Source organism: Rousettus aegyptiacus, unplaced genomic scaffold, assembly GCF_014176215.1.
Source record: "Rousettus aegyptiacus isolate mRouAeg1 unplaced genomic scaffold, mRouAeg1.p scaffold_m13_p_7, whole genome shotgun sequence".
Lineage (NCBI taxonomy): Eukaryota > Metazoa > Chordata > Mammalia > Chiroptera > Pteropodidae > Rousettus > Rousettus aegyptiacus.
In genome coordinates this window covers 64,019,308-64,034,203 of record NW_023416310.1, presented here as the reverse complement: position 1 = coordinate 64,034,203, position 14,896 = coordinate 64,019,308, and the positions used below count along the sequence as shown (strand labels likewise).

The following is a 14,896-nucleotide window of genomic DNA, read 5'->3' as shown; positions in this document are numbered from 1 at the left end:
ATGTTTTTGTGACTTAACTCCTTATTATCCTTTCTCTATAGAATAGAAATTTAAATACACTTTGCAAAGAAAATAGTGTTAAAAGATATGGTAAGATTTTCTATAAGTATAAATAATACTATATTTTTTATTTATTTGTAGATTGGTCATTTAAAGTCAGGTACATGTTGGTCACTGGTCACTTAAAGGTTCTGCCTGAGGGAGAAATATGTATATATGCAATGCTGGGGGTAGCCCTGGAAATGACCAGGGAATGTCAGGGAAGGATGCTTCAGCTGGTTCATAAAAGGTGACAGCTCCAATTTTCGTGTAGAGAAAACAGCCCTTACAAAGGGCTTGTAGACGTGTGCATGGCATCCTGTGTGGCCTCCAGAGTTTAACATGCTGTGGTGGAGGCTGGTTTGGTAGAGGTGACAGGAATTAGGAGATTATGGTCAGACAGGCATCTGTGCCTGGTTTGGGGATTCCTGCCAGGCTGCCAAACTCGCTGGTGGCGCACACAGAATGCACTTCCCATTCCTACCAGCCTCTCTGGCTTTCACCCATCCAGCCTCAGCCCCTTGAAGGGCATGCCATCAAAAGGAAGCTCCTGGGAAAAGCCTTGAGGTTTTGTTCTGCAGGTCTGAGGTAGAATCCAGGAAGTTTCATTTTATCATCCATCCTTAGATTTTCTGAGGCAGCACCAGGCACCACACACTAAAAAATGTGGTTATTTTGTAGTTGTGTACTATCTTCACCAAAAAGAAGAAAGGACACGTACATGATAATAATAGCTCTTCCTAGCTTCACAACACTTTATACCCAGTCTCTGTCTATCCCCACAATTAGCCTGTGAAATGTTCAGAACAGTTAATTGTCTTATTCTATAGTTGAGAGAACTGAAGATGGCAGAGGTTAATTAAGTAGCACCAGGTCCCAGAGTTAACAAATGGTGGACCTAGGCTTTTGGGCATTCGCCAGTGTATTTTCCTCAGTGCACAGTGCCCATGGATGGGGACTACTGCCCACATTCCCAGGGTGCCACCTCTTGGTGATCTGCCCAGGGGCCAACCTCAGAAACATTGTGCTTTAAACAGAGCTCCACTGGCACACCCTCAAATATTTTGAACTCTATCAGAATGACTCTACACACTTTACAATGCAGTAATTTTATCCCTGAGGTTCCTTGTCCTCTACTTCTGCCGAGTTCTGTTCAACCACAAGACTTCAAAATACTAAAAAAATAAAATCCATGACCTAATCTATTTAGTCTCATTAGATGACCAGTAGACTAGGATTCTACGGGTTTCAAGTAGTGAGTCTCTTTCCTTCAATTAATGGAGAGGACAAGACAGAAGGGGAGAGTGAGCTTCAGCCAGGAAACCTGTATTGTCATCCTGTGTCAGCCTCCAGCTAGCTTTGTAACCACAGGTAACACACTCCACTTCCCCAGAGTGTGGGCTCCTCACTAGTAAAGACAGGAAGTTGGAGTCCCTCTAAGGCCAGCCCAGCTTTCATTAAAGCTCCAGGACACACAGAGAGAGAATATCCCTGCTGATTACATGTTTTTTGGCTTTTCCAAGACAAATAACACGTTTATATTGTGAGCAGTGAACTCATGATTCTATTATTATGCTAGTTTATTTTAGGGTAAGGAAAAATAGAAATGTTTTCACCCATCAAATTAATTAGATTTAAAATAGTTCAGGTATTTTTTTTCTCTAGTTTTGAGTCACTTTTATCAACTACCCTTGCTTTGCCTCCATCTAGATTTATCATTTTTTTATATGACCTGCGTCTGTTGAGTCCCTGGGTTTACAAGTAGAGCACAATAAAATTACATTCACCTCGGCCCATGTTTCTCAGTTGTTTTCCCTTAGAACTGATATATTCGTTCATTGGAGAATTGGGACTAAAATTTTTACTAAAATGGGAAGGGCAACCCAGTCAGAAATGTTTTTTTTTAACACACAGTGCAGCATAAACACACAGTAGCTATACGTAGTTTAACTTGAACTTTATGTTCTGAGAGAACGATCATGTATTTTAGGGTATACTCTTTTCCTTTGACTTCCAAGTAATAACTGTGCGCTGTTCAGAAATTAATTCCAGATATAGATTTTTATCAAACTCATCTGACATTTTAAATAATTTTCGGACTGATGAATTCAGTGTTTCTTTGATCATAAACATTTTCCTTTTTCAAAATACAATCTGGAGAGTATATATTTGTTCTATAGTTAATGCTGCGTTAAGTCAGGGTAATATAGCTGCTGCAAAGGAAAAAAAAAAAACCTTTATTTAAATCCTGCCAGGAGCAGAAATAAAATGATTAAAGGCACATTGGAGTGAGAGGCAACATATAGATTAGTACTGTTTTATTACCGTGGTTCAGTGGTGTTAACATCTCATTTAAACTGCATGCAATATATGTATGATCACGGATAACTTTATCTCTGAATGTGTATGCCTTATAAGAAATGTCTGTTGAGTGAATAAATGTTGGATCAGTGTTGTTGTTGTTGTTGTTTTCTGCTATAGTACTTTCATTTACTCAGCATTGAAATTAGATACAGATACTATTTATATGGTTATAGTATATGTGTAGTATAACTATTTGTAATACTATTTATAAAGTTACATAAGAGTAAAATACAAGTAAACATCAATCTCATTTAATTATGAAGTGTTCTTGGCTGGCAGTTACCATGAAGACAACTTCGGCAGTTATTTCCACTAAATTATGGAACCATGACAAGGAAGACTGTTTTGTATTGTCCTTTTAATTTCCACCATCAAGCTCAGTGCCTGGATATTTAGTAAATGCTCAGTATGTTTTTGTTTTCATTTTTCGATGTGTGTGTATGTGGATATTCCCACCAAGGGCGAGTGGGCATCTTATATGCCATGACTTATTTACGGATTAGACAAAAGAACTTTTTACAGGCCAGAGGGAAATTAGAGCAGTAAGAAAAGAGGGCTGGCGTCCACTGGGTGGGTATATAAACAGGGTACTTGTTTAGCATAGATGTTGAACTAGAATTCATCAGAATGACTTACGATTTATGGTGTCATCTCAAAGAAACATAATTTTCAGAGGGCATCTTTCATCTCCTTTAATGTGCTATTTTCTTTTGCCATCCTGATTAGCTTCTAGTTCAAGCCTTGATGATTTAGACATGACTATGGTCTCTCTATCTCTTTTAGTTTTTGTCCCTGACATTTCAAGAGTTGAGCTGGCCCCTCTCCAGGGTGTTTATGGGTTTCCAGTGTTTGGTACTGGTGCTGTCTCAATGTGTTGACTGTTGATACTTGGTTCTGCTGAAGCCCTTGTAAGAGTTTGTGCAATCAATCGAGGCTGGGTGGGTGTGGATCTATTATAATTTTCATTTTTCTCTCTTCTTCCTAGTTCCAAAACTAAACTTCCAGAAGTCAGACTTCTAAGTTCCCGTTTCTCAGTTGCATGCAGTTTTAACTAAAACAGTTTGCGAGGGAAGGTTTTTACTGAGCTCTGATGGATGGGCTGAAACCTCTTGCCTTTTATTTGTGTCATTAGATGTAATAAAGATATTAAAGTTATAGTTTCTCACAAGTTCTTATTAGTGTATTTTATAGAAGCCAGTGTTTTCAAATCACCGTGTGTTTGTAGAATCAGTAACAAGTGGCTTGATCTTTATAAAGAGGATCTGTTATACGCCCATTCACTGACCCCAATTATGATACATGGTGTGCAGATTTCTACCTGTCTGACCTTCACAGACCTTGTTCTTCCACTTGCAATACACCAGCCCCAAGTGCCTAATTTCTCACCATCCATTTGTTCTCAGCTTACATATTACTGCCTCCATGTGACCTCCCCAGGTTTTCCAACCTAAATTATGCTCTGAAGTCCTTCGGCTTACTGTCCCTCATGGCTTTCCTTCCTGACCTCCTTCCTGGAATGGCTGAGCACTTATTCTGTGCCAGCCACTCATTGTTCCAGGCACTGAGGAAAGACAGGTGTCCCTCCTGGAGCTTATGCCCTTTGGAGGACATATCAGGTGGTGATTAGTATAAGAGGTGAAAACAAAGCCAGAGAAGAGGGGTAGACAGGATGAGAGAGAGTGTTGCAGTGAAAGCCTTTCTAAATGGGGCTGAGACTTCAAAGCAAAAAGGAAGCCAGGCATTTCTAGGAGAGGGCTGCTCCCTTCATAAGGAATGCCCTGTGCAAACAGCCTGCAGAGGTGGGTAGGAGCTGAGTATGCCCCAGAAGCAGCAAGGGGATAGGAGGAAGAAGTGAGGGCGAGGGGCAGTGATGGGAAATGAAGTGAAACAAGTGGGAACACTCCATGTACAGTGTTGGGAGACCAAGACCATCCATGCTTTCTATGAAGGAGGAAGAAAGGAGCAGGGAACTGGCCACGTTAAATCCCCATTTTAAATGTTTCATTGTGCTGCATGGAGCGTTGGCAGAAGAGAGGAAGGACAGAAGCAGGGAGGGCTATTCTGGGGTTATCACACTAGTGCAGGCGAGAGGGGGCTAGGCCACACTGGGACACTGGAGAAGGCAACCAGTTGTGTGAATTTAGATATATTTTAGAGTTAAGGCTGTCAGTGTCAAGTTAGGGCTGGTACGATTGGGACTGGATGTGGGTTTAAGTGGAAAGAAAAATCAAAGGACAACAAAGTTTTGACCTGGGCAGCTGGGTGAATGCTCATGCTATTTACTGGATGGTGGGGCAGTCTAAGGGTGAAAAGAGAGTAACAGATGCTTTGTGTGCACATGTGAAGTTTAAGAAACCTTGAACACCTTAAAGTGGAGACATCACACAAGCAGTTGGTTATATGGATTGCAGTTCAGGGGAGAAACCAAGGTTGTGGATGTAAATATGGGAGGCATCAGTACATAGAAAACATAGCACAGTTGCAGCCAGACATCTATGTAGCAGGTGTGTATTTTCGGTCCACATCCACAAGTGTTAAATGAATGTAATTTTATCTAAATCCAACTTAAGCTATATTTTGAAACCCCATTCCACTAAGTACTGGAAAATTCATCTGCCAATCCAGCCAACCTTTTTTTAGGTTGATTAAATTAAAAGAAGTTGACAGAAACACTTAGGTTCTTTGTTTCCCCTCTGACTCCAGGGGCTTAGAGAGCCTCGTGACATCGGGAATTGTCTAGTGCTTAGTCAGCATCCACTTACATGTGTGCGTGTGGTCCCCCTGTCCTGGCGTTGGGTCACCTGCCTGGTTTCCTGCCTTGCGGTACATAGTGCTGCCCTCTGCGCCCCTGACCCCTGCCATGTCCATGCCTGCAAATCTCCTTCAAGCCTGTGGATTCTCTCTGTTTCGGGGGCCACATTGGGTTTTCCTTCCATGCCTTCTGGGCACAGACAACCCTGGCTTACACAGTCATCATTGTGCTGCTGATTCCAGCAGGGCAGAGAATTCCTGCAAGCCTTTCCCCTCAAGGTTTGAGGTACAGAGTGGGGCCAGATGCCTTCAAGATTTAGTCCCTAGACTGACGTAAGGTTCTAGTGTCCTCTTTTATGGCATTAACTTAGTGGGTTTGGGTTTTGCAGGATGTTACAACCCTTGTCAGAGGCCCTTACTAAGATTTAATTCTTCTGTTTCAATTCCCACAGCCCTTCTCATCAGCCCAGAGATAGTTTTATCTCCCCTTAAGCAAGAGAAAGCTGGTTTAACAAGTAATATTCCCAATTTTCGTCTTCCCTTCTCCACTCTTTGTTTACAGCTTTTGAACTTAAAAGCCAAGAATTGACATAACTGTCTTCTTCCTTTGTGACAGTTATCCCTTGAGCATGACAAGTCTTATCTTTATCGCTATGAATGGAGGGATGTCCTGGAGTAAAAGAATGTGGTGAAAAAAACAATCAATTAGGACTGCACAATATGCTGCAAGATTTGTGTACTTAATTTCTGTCTTTTCTGTATCACTGTAAGCTCAGTAGGGGTAGAAATCATATTTGATTTCCTTAGCATAATACACCTAGAACCTAAATTTCTGTAGAATTTATGAATGAATTAAGTGATGGGTGAGTGTGAAATGAAAGATCACTACTGTGCTCATATATACACATACATACAGACAAAAATTTCACAGTGCTGTTCACATGGGAACTGGGACTCAGTGATTGGCCATGACTGGGGTTTGTTGGCAATTAGAAGATATTTTAAGGGTGAGCTAATCCCCAGAGTTAGAAACTTCAGAAATTATTTCTAATCTGGCAACTTTTTACTGGCTTTGAAAAATGAAAGCTGGAAAAGCATACTAGAGAGAAAACATCTGAACTATGTCTAGGTTATTCTAAAGCCCACTGGGATTCTTATTCTTGTCTTACCCCAGCTGCTCAATTTTTTTCACAGGGAAGACTGTGTGGATGGAGAAGAACATTCAACTTTGAAAGATCAGAGGGCAGAGCTGAAAGTTCCACATTGAGAAATTTCTTTGAAGTCTCCTGCTTTTTATTAAATCTTCAAGTTGATTTTATATTTGTCTCCATAATAGGTGTATATGTGTTTTAATATAAAAATTAATGTGTTTCTCCCATCTCAAGTCTTCTATTACAATTACTACCCTGGGCAAACATGGAAGGCTTATCTTCTTTCTTCTATGGCAAATGTAAGAAGTGTGTTATTAGGTCATTTAACAAATTGGCATTTACTCTATTAAAGTTTTGAAAGTTCCATCCTCAAAATCAAACCTCAGGAGTGTTAAGGCTGCATTACTAAAACCACTAAATAGCCTTGCAAAGTAAGTCAGAAAAATGTTCACATGTCTATAGTTTTCCCTGCTACCTCTACATCTGCCATGGTGATTTTTTAAATGTATTCTGGGATTATCTTTTTGTTTACACTTATTTTATGAAACAAAGAATCATCTAAGATTACATCAACATAATAATTCAATCTAAATATTCACAATTCCTCATGTCATGAAAACTGAATAAATTTGTAGGCGATCTAAATTTAGAATGTTCTTAACACATTTTTTCCCTTGGCTATTTCAACAACCCTGGGATGTAAGGAGAGCAAACGTTCTCATTGTCCTCGTTTTGACTGCTACAATTATACCAGGTACTGTCTTAGCTCCAGTACGTATTAACGATGAGACTTTTAAGTAACCTCACTGTGACTCATTTCTCATCCATAAAAGGGGCTTCCCCGTAGTTCCCTGATCATAGGATTTGAGGGACGCAGAAATAACTGCTCAGAACTATGGTTGGTACTGTAAATGCCAGACAGGCAGAGGTTAAGATATCATGTGTTATTATTGACAAAGTCATGCATAACTTTTGGCCCAGCTATGAGAATAAACTGTGTTGTCAGTCTTCCCTTTTCTTCTCCAGACACCCAAATCTAGACTTTGGGCCAGGTCAGTAGGGTCTACAGAGCCATGCCATGATGGCTATCACTCAGTAGACTGGGGACTCCTTTTTCTGTACAGAGGATTAAGCGGTGGAGCAGAGGCCAAAGTGTCGCTCTAAAGACATCCCTCTATATGGAAACATAAGATTAGAGGAGACTTCATCTCCCCAGCCAGTTGGGGGTAAACAAGATGGTACACAGTACCTGCAACCCCCAGCGTAGATGGTATTTTTAGATACCTATTATTGATGGTAGTAACAATATTTTATTTGCCTTTGTATTGCCTTTAACGACCCTTTAAGGTCAGGATTACCTTCATTTTACAGAAGGTGAAGCCAAGGCTCCAACAGGTAAAGTAATTTGCCCCAATTCCCGTGGATTTGGAGTCAGGGCCAGAATCCTGTTTCACTGTAAGCTCAGTGCTTATCTGTGCTTTCAGAATTCATTGTAGCTTTAAATTATTCTTTTCCAGATTGGTGATGTTGTCACATGGAAGTTTTAACCAACGCCAGATTCAGTGTAAATGTTAGATTTATATTTTCTGCTAATGTGCCAGCAGGAATTATTACCCAAAAGATTAAGAAAGAGACATGTAAATATTAACACAATTAATAGTGTCTCTTATTTTTACAACTTTTATTACTTTTATTTTTACGACTTTTGTTAAAATTATAAATACTTCAAAACTGTAAAATATTTACCGGATTTCATACAAGTTAATGTTTTGCCATATCGATTCAGATATCTTCTTTAGAAAAGAAATATTTCAGCAGTAATGCAGGCATCCTCTCTCCTTCTGCTCATCCACATCTTTCCATCTCCTCAGAGGTAGCTACTAGCCAAAGCGTGTACTGGTGTTTTAAAATTTTACATAAATGGTACAATTCTATGGGTTTGCTTCTGAGGGTTCTCTTCTGTCAGCATTTATACTTGAGATCCCTCCTTCCCCCTGCCCACCACTGGTCAATGGCTATGGAGCTAAAGCATTTAGCTTTTTTTTTTTTTTTTTTTTTTAAAGATGTGGCTCTTGCCACACAAAACACTTTTATGTGAAAGCGGATCACCTAAGCACCCTTTCTTCTCTGGGTTTTTGTCAGAGGCTGTATTGTCTGGACTAAAGAGAGATTTTGGAATTTGAATCTATAGTACACTTTTTGTTTACTCTTTTGTTACTCAGAATTTAGATCTTAATTTCCCCAAGAACTTAATGTAGTTCCTCAAGGGCAAAGCATCATGTAATATATATTCAACTTTATTTAGGCAAAATAAATATTTGTCAAATTGTAGCAGCATAAATTGTAAAAGCTGATAAACACAATGAAGCCATTAGAAGATACTTATCAGGCATTCAGTCGGTGATAGGTTTACTCTTTATGTCTGAAACACTGGAGAGAGGTCTTTTTCAGGCAGAGTTTATTCAGTGCTTATTAGCTTGGGTCAGGAGCTAGTGTTTATACTATGGCATGTCAATTTGGGATGCCTACTGGAAACTGTTAAGTGTATACGCATGGGGCTGATACTCATGCTTGTTCTACCAGTTTTTTTACTTCTACAAAATTTCAAAAGCTGGACTGAAAAATCATATTTATCGAGCTCCATTTCTGGGCCAGGCACCGTACCAGTCACATCATGTGCAGCACCTCGCTTGTTCATCTCATAAAGCAGTGACGATCAAGGAAGTGTTAGGACTCACACTGGGTGAAGAAGTTGATGCTCAAAGGATTTATCCAGTGTTACACAACCGGCAGGGATCTGAACCAGCTGTCTGACATAGCACCTTCTGGTCAACGACACACTGCCTTTTCTTGTCCTAACGAGTAGCCAGTCATCTGTCTCATTCTGTAACCCGATACGATAGGGTAGGAGCCCTGACTTGCCACCTGAGTGGTGCCAGTACTTCCTCACCATCACATGCCCATCCACCAGCGACCCACACTGATGCTCGGTGCCCCTCCGGGCCTATGACAGAGGGGTGTGCTTTTCCTAAGAAAGGGTGGCAGCTTCTGCTGATACAGAGGCCTCCTTGTAAGAGCCACCTACCTACCAGCTACCTACACTTTCGCATTTGAGGAATCAGAGTAAAACTTTCAAATCTCAGTGGCAAGTATGCAACCTTTCATCTTTTGACTGTTGAGCATCAGAGCTGAAGCTAATTTACAGCTTCAATCATGAGCCTTGGCACATTGGTACAGAGTGTAAATATTTGAATGCTAATTATCATAAAACAAACAGGCCACTGTGTCCAAAGCAGACGGATGCTGTTTCCGGAAACCAGCAGACCCTGGCTAGTAGGCAGCTGTGTTGTCTCTGCACAACCAATAATAGATGTCTGGAATTATTCTCGCATCCCCCTGCCCCAGCAGCACCTGCCACCTCATTGCAAAAAGTTCTAAAAGCTAACAGCTACTCAGAGTGGCTCATATATGTGAGTGTGTCTTTTAAACTATTTTCCATCTGCCTTGCCACTCGAGGAAAAACTTGGTACTGTGGAAATCATTTGCCCAGAAATTAATACTATCGTTTTAATACCATCGTTTTAATAAGAGTGGCCCACCTTTGTCCAGCCTCAGCCCATTACTCCTGGTCGCCAGCCTGTGTACCATATTCTACATATTCTCATCCCAGGCTTACTTGGCTCAGGTGGCTGAGAATGACTAACTCCCTGCCATATTGATGAGTCCTTCAGTGTTCAGCTCTAGTCTCCCTCGTCTTTGAAGCACTCCAGAATTACTTGAATCCGTATCACTCTTCTGTACATTTACTTATCCTGCAACAGAGAAACAATGCGGTCAGAATTGTTTTGTCTTCCTACGTAGATCACAAAGTCCTCAAAATCTTGCGCCTTCACTGACATAGCTCAGTGTCGATGAACTGGCGGCTCGTTCTGACCAACAGAATCCACGTGGTGGTTGTGCTGAGCTCTGCATGGGGAGCGCTGAGTGTGAGGAGCTGTCTGTGCTGGATTCTGAAGCCTGACTTAGGAAGGTCTGTTCCTATAGTGAATGTTATAGAAAACGGGATGTTACGGAAAATGAGATGGTAGGGGATCACTTGGTCTAGTCAACTTAGAGGACTAGCCCAAAATCTGGCATCTTCCTTTGTGGCAGAGAGAGAAAAAAAAATATCATTAAAATTTTGAGCATGGTGAAGATTTTTCTGGCTTTGTGATCTAGTGCAAAAAGACAGAGGTCTTGGAACAATGTATAAGAAGGACACCACTTAGAGCTTCAGTTTTTTTATTTGTGGAATGAGAATAACAATGTTTACTAAGGGATTTGTTGTAAAGATTAAGCTGAGAATGAAGAATTAAAATGACACTGTGTGTACAAGATGTCTGGCACGTAGTAGGCATCTGGTAAATGGCTGCGTCTGATAGGACTGCCGCTGGCTCCCTCTGCTGCCCTGACTACCGCTGGGGTTGCAGTGCATGAGTCTAACCTAACCATTCAACTGGCCATTTGGTTGGAGCCACCCAGACACCCTTGGTGGCCTGGGGAGCACAGCAAGCATTGTATTCCCTCCCTCCTAACCCAGCCAAGAGCTCCATCTGGGAAGTCCCACTTACTATACTTTATTAACTCCAGTCATTCATTTTATTTACTTCAGAAATATTAATTGGAAACCTTCCATAACTCAAGCTACTTTGTTTTCTGGGAATACAAGACTAAATATGATGCAGTCCCACCTTCAAGTAGCTCACACACCTCACACTGAGACAGCTCGATCATCCAAATCTAAAGTTAACTGGAAACCTGGGCACGCATTTTCTAAATGTGTGTCTTTGCCAAGTGAGCATATTTCAGTTCCCCAGTCCTAGTGGTGTCCATCCTCGCACGTGAGTTTGCTACATCCATTCTAGAGTCAGGTGGCTCCTGGCGGCAGGGAGACTGGCCCTCAGGGCTCACACTGCCAGGCCGTGGGGCTGCCCTTCCGCCCTCACTCAAGCTCTGCCGGACCTGGGCTGACTATTTCTTTCGTTCTTCTGGACATCAGCTTAAGAATGGGCTGGGACTAGAGAACAAACAAATTAGGGAGTGGACCCTTAGTGTCAAGCATTTAGCAGTCTGGAGGCTTTTTAAAAAATAAAAACTGAAAAAGGAAAAGGAAGGGGATCATTTGTAAAAGGCACCTATGAGGTTGTGAAGAGTTAGAAGAATTCCAGCTGGAGGTGGCGCCTTCCTCTTTTCTGCAGACTGGGTGTTTTCTTGGATTTGCGACAAGAGCTAATTTTAGACAAATGATTCTTGAAAGAAAATGACTGCTAAAGGCTATTAAGATACCCAACAGTCTCACTATCGCTCACACGCTAAATCTCCTTTATTATTTCAATGCTAAAATAAATACTTAGAAATAAGATCAGTTCAGACAACTTCTACACAAAAAAGGGCATGACTGTCTGTTTCTCACACCAACAGAAAACCTGGCCAGATGGCAATTGTAGCAGACACATCAATCAGAGTGTGTTGAAAGATACTCTCCATTCAAGAAAACTGTTGATCAAAACTTGTCAACCTCCGGGCTTACGAGGGACATTAAAGCGACAAAGCCCAGAACGAACTTCACTTTACCCTTGAACAAAATAAGCAGGTAGCTGTATTCACCCTTAGCTGTGTTGCAGTGTTCATCTCTGGCAGTGCTTACAATACATAATTTCATCTGACAACTTGTCATAAATTGTGTCCTTTGGAAAATGTGATTTCTTTCTCAACAATTTGAAAGAGAATTTAAACACTCTTTTGTATTATTTTGAATACCCGTGTTGGAAATGTGAGTTATTTGTTTGAGAATTAGTTTCCAAGGTATGGGTACCAAAATTCCTGAGCAGGTAGAACAATTAAAATAATTTCTAGTAGTGGGTCATTGTTTTTTATTTTGCCTGTAATCACAGCCTTAGTGTTACTGTGCTGGTTTGCCAGAGGCTTGGCTAGAGAGGCAACACACAGCAGGAAAAGAGTGAGGATGGACAAATGCCATTCAGATCAGCAGAAACATGCACTTGGAATTTAAACTTTAGGCCTGCCAGATAAAATGTTAGAATTACCATGGAAGAGAAGAGAAAGCCGCACCTCACAAAATGTGCCTGCAATCTTTTCTTCTCAGGGGAAAACTGGCAAGAACTCAGCAGCTGCAGTCACTTACACCATCCCCAACAAAGCACACATGGACGTATGATTAGGGAGCACTTTTTTCATTGGCGCCTGGGGACAGATGATTTCCCTGATGTGCCACTTATATGTCACCGATGTGATTTGTATCACACCAGCTGATGGTGGGATATAGCAATGAGCGTTATGGACACTGTTGTTTAAGCTATGTCATTATGCTCTATCTGATGTATTATATTAGAGAAAAAAATGTGTTTGTTTGTTTTTTCCTATTTCTTAGCCAAACATTTCTTCCTATTAGGCTGTATAGTCATTTCAAGGAAAAGAATGATTTAAGGCTGTGACACTGATGATGTCCTTCACCTCCCTCTAACCTGGATTTTTACTAATACCCTGATGACTGGGACGCGGGATACACACAATGATTTCTGTAGCATTTTGCTAGCAGAGGTTTTACTGTTACCTTGAGATGTAATCCTTGGAGAATGTTCCCTTAATTGGCACCAGGCTTGCAGTGACAGAAGTTGCAGAGAAGGCTTTTTGGATTATTAAAAGTTGAAGCCTAATCAAGCATTGAGGCAGCGACTCCCCTCCTTCCTGTAACTACTGCGCAGGAGGCACCACGTAAGTCTCACTTAATGAAAAGTCCTCATTCTTTGTTTTCTGATACTTATTCTTTTCATGGTGCTCAGAGAGCTTCACAGATCCCACCCTTTCTACTTCCTGGCCCCCTAGGTGGAGAGGACAAAATCTGGCCGAGGGTCCTGGCCCCACAGCAGCCCCCTCTACCCAGCTAGGCTTTCCCTTTATTTTTTTTGTGTGTCCACAGACTTCCTCTCATCCTTGTCTCTCCCTTTCATGTCTGTCATCTCTGCGCGGGGGCAAAAAAAAAAAGACTTTTGCATGTCTTCGGCTGAGAACAAAGCATTTATATGTGAGAAAGTCTATATGTCTGGTACTCTGAATCCTGACATGAAATTTAGCAGGTTTACCTTTCAGCTCCAGTTCCATGGCTTCCTGACTCTGCTGAACTGAGGCAACTGAGGGTTGTCTGAAAAGGATGTGGTTTCTAGCTTCTTCCCAACAGATCAGGGCTTCCTTGTTTCACCTAGTGTGGCTCTATGCACACACCTCACCTTTTAACTTTGTGTTTTAAAAATAGCCTCTCAAACAAATGCTGAAATAAAAAGCCTTGATTTTCCATTCTTTAGTAATCCACCACAGTAAACCCCCGGAGTGTTGCAGAGCAACCAGGAAATGACCATTTCCACCAGAAGCAGAAAGACTGCCTTTTAAATTAGCCTACTGCAGCCTCGTGATGCGCATAATTATTTGTTTAGTGTTTGTCCTGGGTTCCTGGCATGGATTTTCTAAAACCCTTGGAACTTCCTGAGTGACCTGAGTGTCTTTGTAATGCTAATGAGGTGAGTCTTGGCCCCTAGATAGCTTCAGAATGGGTCTGGTCACCAGAAAGACCTGCCTGTGGTTAGAGAGTGGGGGACTTTGGGCCAACCTGACTCTGGAGAAAGGAGTGATGGAGATTGAATTCAATCCCATGGGTAATGCTTCAACCAATCCGCGTACCAATGGAACGCCAATAAAAACTGGATGCCAAGGCTCTGTGGAGCTTCCTGGATGCTGAACACATCGATGGCCCAGGAGAATGATGTGCTTGATGCCATGGGGAGTGGACATGGAACCTCTGCATTTGGGACCTCTTCCCCCCCTAATCCCCCCCCCCACCACCACATACACTCCTTGAATTATATGTATCCATTACAAAAAAACTAAGCATTCCTACAGTGGTAACCTCCACGGTGATGGCCAGTGAGAAATGCAGGAGGCCTGGGGATATTAATTAAGGCTTCTGTCGGAAGTGGGAATGTCTTGTGGGACTATGCTAATTCAAGTGGTTAGTGTCAATTGTATTGCATTGTGTTCTCTGTTGGGGTAGAAGCAAATAACTTTTTAAGGGTATGTTTGTGATTTCTAATAGAAATGTTGAAATACTGGAAATAGTTCTAGATCTTCAGGCTGGACATTACAGTTTGAAGCACCATCTCCTGAGTGGACAGGTTCAGAAATATCCCTTAGCAGACTGCCGAAAGTGTGGCCTGCAGACTCTGCCATTCTGCAAACTGCTTATTACCAGTTCCTGATTGAGATGTGCACAGAACTGATGGGAAGCATTTAGAAACCTTTTTTAGCAATTGGACATTGCCTGAGTAGGAATGGAAATATTAAAATACCGGGTCGTGACAATTTGCCAGGGGAACGGGGAGCGAGGAAGATCCTTCCCCACGGATAGTTTAAGGAGTCTTCTTTAGAAAATACAGCTTCAGTTGGTATGATCAGATAGAATCAGAAATTAGTGTTAAAAGTGTGAGCCCCAGAGTCGAGTGGAAGGGTTTGTATAGCATATCTGCTGTTTACTGTCTCTG

The 14,896-nt window shown here is 41.5% G+C and overlaps 1 protein-coding gene across 8 annotated transcripts in view; it reads left to right on the top strand.

Annotated features, from left to right (window-relative positions):
• ST6GAL2 (ST6 beta-galactoside alpha-2,6-sialyltransferase 2) overlaps nucleotides 1-14,896 on the top strand; it is a 69,712-nt gene that overhangs the window by 20,669 nt on the left and 34,147 nt on the right. The window lies entirely within an intron of this gene.